Genomic DNA, 6,225 nt, shown 5'->3' on the forward strand with positions numbered 1-6,225 from the left:
CTACGATGCCACAGAGAGATATACAGGAATCGATTGACACCTTTACATCGATGTAGACACCTTTATTCGTCAAAATCTGGTCTGTAGTTTAAGCGCTACGGCGGTGGAGCATAGCATAAAACAAACACACACATACATAGACTAAAATAATACTAAAATCATAACCAGGAAGGGTTGGCTTTGCCGAAGTCGGGTAAAAATCGATTGTTCATACTACATATTCATAATATACAGGCGAAGTAGAGGTATGTCGCCAGGGTCTGTATAATATGTAGAGTATAGACGCATTTAGACCTTTCAAGTGACTTTCCATTTTACGACCTATTTTTTCCTGATGGTACTTGCTTACCATTTGGTAATAAAAATAAAGGAAAAAAATAAAGCACGCGCTTTGCCCGATTCATAGGAAGTTACCGCGTAATTAATTTTTATTACGAAACTTATATATTTAAATTAAAAAAATTTCAAAAGAAAAATAAAACCGACTTCAAAAACCACAAACACTAAAAAGTAAAAAATAACTTTTATTTAGCTACACGTGTAATGTACCTAGGTATGAAGTCGAGCGAGCATATTAAAACAAAATTAGAAATCCAAGAGTGAAGCTCGCCCGACTTCATACCTACTCGTAGTTACATTACACGTGTAGCTAAATAAAAGTTATTTTTTACTTTTTAGTGTTTGTGGTTTTTGAAGTCGGTTTTATTTTTCTTTTGAAAATTTTTTATTTCACAATTTTTAGTGGCCCACTGTACTATAATATGCTATGCCCAGTTAAAACCCTACTGTTTACTGAGCTATTACACTGATCGCGAGCAATTTGCTCCTATCTATTGAGGAGGTCTGTTCTCCATCTCCGAAGATATTCATCAGATCTTCACCAAATTTATATGGGACCAACTGCACAGTATACTCTTTCAAACAAAAAAAAAATTTCCAAATCGGTCCAGGGGTCTTTGAGTAATCGGGGAACATACATAAAAAAAAAAAAAAATGAAAAAAAAAAAAAAAAAAAAAGATTCCGACGAATTGAGAACCTCCTCCTTTTTTGGAAGTCGGTTAATAAACAGAAATTAACAGGTGGTAAATATGTAGTAAAAAATATTATACTTACATAATATTATTTCGGAAGAAAAAAGTTGAAAAAAGAGAATCTTAAAAAAATATGTGCATTTATATGTATACATATATATTTGCGTATATATTATATATTTTAAAGTATGTAGTATGTACCTACTACATATTAGAGTGTAGATATGTTAATGTTTACCTATGATGTATGTAATTAGTAGTTGCATTAGACTCCCCGTCTCATATATAAGTTGCCTGGTAGAGATCACTGCAGTGATAATAAGTGATTGCCTCTTGGTCTATCCTGTATTTTTTGTTATAGTATTATGCAATAAAGATGTTAAAAAAAAATGTGTTGGTCAATAAAGATTTTTTTTATTTATTTATTTTAAGTAACATGTTGTGTAAAATGGGTATTGGAAGATTGTATAAAACTCGTATCTATGAAGGCTGTATGAAGTTCGGCCATGATTAGTGGTATTCTTAGGGCTCTGTTTGGTAAACAATGAATTCTTATGGTGGGACTAAGTAAGGATGCTTTTAACTGTGGGAAAATTTCTTAATCTCATGGAAAATGGCAATTTTAAATTCAAATTCAAATTCAAAATATTTTTATTCAAATAAACTTTTACAAGTGCTTTTGAATCGTCAAAATAATCTGCCACTGGTTCGGAATGCCATTCCTACCGAGAAGAACCAGCAAGAAACTCGGCGGTTGCTCTTTTCAAGTATTCAATTTACAATAATATGTACGCGGGCAAAGTCATGGGCAACTGCTAGATTATTATAACACTGAAGCATAATATATATAAGTATATAAGTCTATAAATTACTATCTCTGACGCATTGCGACGGCACGCACTAATTAATTATTATTTCAACCAAAACAACAAAGGCAACAAAAAAAAACATTCAAGTGCAAGTTGGAGTTGCACGCCAAGGGTACTAAGTATATTATTGTATTTTTTATGGCGGCAATAGAAATAGGTACATTATTCTGTGAAAATTTCAACTCTCTTCTTGTTATGATTCATGGGATAAGCTCGCTGACAAAGTTTCAAAGGGCAAACGAATCTTTTCCGAGCGAGTGAGATCAAAATAAATTAATTACCTATTATAACATAAGTAGTTGCACATAATATAACTCAGATAATATTTCACGATAAAGTTTTCTCACTATGCTTGTATTATTATTCCACTCCGAAATGTCAAAAAAGCAGTTAAATTCCCGGCAGGGGTTTGGAATTGTATAATTTCTAAATTTCTGGTCTAGTGGGAGGTTTCGGCCGTGGCTAGTTAAAGCCGTGCAAGGATTCAGGAGGTCAGGGGTTCGGTCCCATCTCTAACTACATAATTACGTTATGTGCGTTTTAAGCAATTAAATATTACATGCTTTAATGGTAAAGGAAAATATCGCGAAGAATGCGGGGTGCCTGAGAATTCTTCATAATGTTCCCAAAGGTGTGTGAAGTCTGCTAATCCGCACTTGGCCAGCGTGACAGAATTATTTTACATACAAAATTAAAGTTATAAAATAAAAGTTAAAATTAAGGTAAAGTTAAGGTCAAAAATAAAGTTAAAATCTCATAAATATTTTAATCTACAATTTCGCATAATATTAAAATTAGGCCTCAAAGTGAAGGGCGGCCTTAAGTATAAACTACAACTGATTATATTCGGGGGTTTGGGGTTCAATTCCGACCTCTTACTTTTCGAAATCAATTAAATAAATATATATCGGCGAAGGAAAACATCGTGAGGAAACCTGCATGCCTATAATGGTATCAAAAGTGTGTGAAGTGTGGTAGTCTGCACTGGGCCTACGGCCTAAAGCCTTCTCATTCATAGAATGTGATATCACGGCTTTGACAATATACTTGCGACATATAAATCTATAGATTTACTTTACTCTTGTTGTCAATTAATTACGTAAGTTACCTACGAGAGTAAATCTTAAGTGGGCTCTACACTCGCGGCGCGAAGTCGCGCCGTTATTTCGCCCCGTGAATGTATGCCGCGATTCACGCGTGAATTGTGTCCCTCCACACTCGCAAATCTTCACAGTCTTGTTCGTGACTATGGACGAAACCCTTTGTCGCGAACCAAAAACCGACACTGATCGGGGAAAGGGGAACGCGAAGGCGTGAACAACATCTACACTCGTGATTCGCAGTTGTCGCGGGCTTTCGTGGCCGTTCGCGCCGCGAGTGTAGAGCCGGCTTCAGTGTAATCGCGGCCTATTTTTGATGTCAGTGTGCGAAACTTTTTGTACACTTGTACACTTTGGAGGGTTGTATCTTTTTATTGCATTAATCTAGAAACCTGATTATTTACAGCAATATGAAGGTTATGTTATGTAGACGAAAATCCACGGACACGTGCAAAGCGACTTGCTTCCTCGTTTCTAATGTTAACAGCTACTATTTATATGAGAGTATTTATTCGGAATACCTTCCGGCTTCCTTTTCTTCCTTTCCTTTTAATATTCCTTCAAAATTGTAATAATCTACCCGTGCGAAGCCGGAGCGGGTCGCTAGTTACTTTTTAAAACTCTACATGCAGACGGATGGACGGACGGAAAATCCTTAAGTGGATTTTCAGGGTTCCGTACACGAAGGATGCCAATGGGACCCTATTAAACTCCACTATCCGCTACGTCCCAGCGCACTTACACGCACAAGCCAAACGATACGGCACGGAACCCTTCGTGTTGAGCCCGACTCGCACCTGACCTATTTTGACGTTACAACGCAACCCAAAGACATTGAATATGCTATCAAGAATTATGTATATCTGTATTCTGTATATTATTAAGTATGCAGAGGTATAAAAAAATTGCTTGCCCTTTCATGCTACTCTTTTACTTCAAAGTGTAGCAGAAAGCCGGAAGGTAAACAAGGAAAACCGAGTGAATTGACGCAACTCGCAATTATTCAAGTAGGTAGACTCAACAATTAATATTGAATGTAAATACTAAGTATATTATGTGGATTTTAACACGTTTTTATTGTATTATCACCTGTTTGTCAGTTCGATACGAAAATACAATCGATTTTATATTAATTTCTCGGTAATGCAATATTAACTCGCTTTCTGTTAAAAAAGCAGTCAAGTGTGAGTTGGACGCGAACACGAAGGTTTCCGTATATTTTAACACTTTTATGTGCAACACTGCAAGTTAAGTGGGGTCTCTCCGTCACTCGCTCCATACAAACGTAGTTCCAATTTCATTTGAATATTAAGCAACCAAAGTCCATGAAATTTTGCAGACATATTCTAGAAACTAATATGTATTCCTGTGGTTTTCCAGATTTCTGTTAAAATATTCGGTTTCAAAGTTACGCAGTCTTAAAAATTTACATACAAATCTATGAGTCCCTGTAATTTGGAATCTACATATTTTTAGAAAAATCTAAAACGCCACAGGCATAGATATTAGTTTCTAGAATATGTCTGCAAAATTTCATGGACTTTGGTAGCTTAATATTCAAATGAAATTTGAACTACGATTGTATGGAGTATGTGACGAAGAGAGCCCTGTTAATGACGAAGAAGACCAAACTTTAAAATAACAGTGTGTCTATTTTGGTCACTTGACTATTAAAAAACCAAACGATTAATTTACATAATAAAAATGTATATTTTTGAGTTATTATTAGGAAAATTACTAGAGTGACTCGTAATTTGTTTATGTATGTTGGTTATGGTATTTATTTGCGTCAACCATGATATTTTTAGCTTATTTATGTTGTCGACCGGTCACACATAACACATACAAAATAGCTAGCTGAGCTTCCCCGGCTTCGGTCGGGGGTTTGAGTTATAGAGAAAAGCAATCTCACCTTCGGACAGTGCTTCCTTTACCTGATGTTTTCCTTCACCGTTAAGAGAGGTCTCTCCGTCACTTGCTCCATACAAACGTAGTTCCAATTTCATTTGAATATTAAGCAACCAAAGTCCATGAAATTGTGCATACATATTCTAGAAACTAATATCTATGCCTGTGGTTTTCCAGATTTCTGTTAAAATATTCGGTTTCAAAGTTACGCGGTCTTAAAAATTCACATACAAATCTTTGAGGCCCTGTAATTTTAAAACTACATGTTTTTAGAAAAATCTAAAACACCACAGGCACAGATATTAGTTTCTAGTATATGTCTGCAAAATTTCATGGCCTTTGGTTGCTTAGTATTCAAATGAAGTTGGGGCTACGATTGTATGGAGTAAGTGACGGAGAGAGCCCATTAACGCGAGTGAGTGAGAATTCGGAAAAGTTAGAGGTGCCCTTGATTGAACTTCTGAATAGGAGACCTACGTCTTATCCACTAGGGCTAGGCCATCACCTTATTTAAACTAGCTCATGCCCGCGACTTCGTCCGCGTGGACTACACAAATTTTAAGTCTCTGTTTTACCCCTTTAGGGATTGAATTTTCAAAAATTCTTTCTTAGTGAATTTGTACGTCATTTTTCAATTTGGCATGCAGATAGCTAATTAGCTATCTGCATGCCAAATTTCAGCCCGATCAGTCCAGAAGCCGTGGAAACTCCAAGTTTTCAACTTTATTCAAGCAAAAATCACGTTCGTCGTTGCTCCTTTACGCATGATTGAAGGACAAATCAGCAACCAAACAGGCAAAGCCCTGGTGAAGGTTTTATCACTATTAAAATTAGTCATTTACATGATAATAATGTTATGATTCAAGTTGATTAATAAATGAAGATACTTAAATTAACAACTAATAGGTGATATCAATGATTTCATTCGATGATTTCAATATATATTGGTTTTAAAAATCCCGTGGGAACTCTTTTATTTTCCAGAATAAAAAAAATAGCCTTCTATCAATTCAGAGTATATATAAGCTATCCCCATTCCAAACTTCAGCCAAATCAGTTCTGTCATTGTAACGTGAAGGAGTAACAAACATGAAAACATCCAAACTTTCACATATATATAATAAGTACTTACCAGTCCGCATGTATTCAGGTTTTTTAAAATCCCGTGGAAACTCTTTACTTGTCCGGGATAAAAGTTGTCTATGTCAATTTCCGGGACGTAAGCTACCTCTATACTTACCTTTCATATAAATCGGTTAAACGGATGGACCCTTAAGAAACCCATGGCAACTTTGATTTTCCGGGTTACAAAAATA

Source organism: Maniola jurtina, chromosome 13 (genome assembly GCF_905333055.1).
Source record: "Maniola jurtina chromosome 13, ilManJurt1.1, whole genome shotgun sequence".
Classification (NCBI taxonomy): Eukaryota; Metazoa; Arthropoda; class Insecta; order Lepidoptera; family Nymphalidae; genus Maniola; species Maniola jurtina.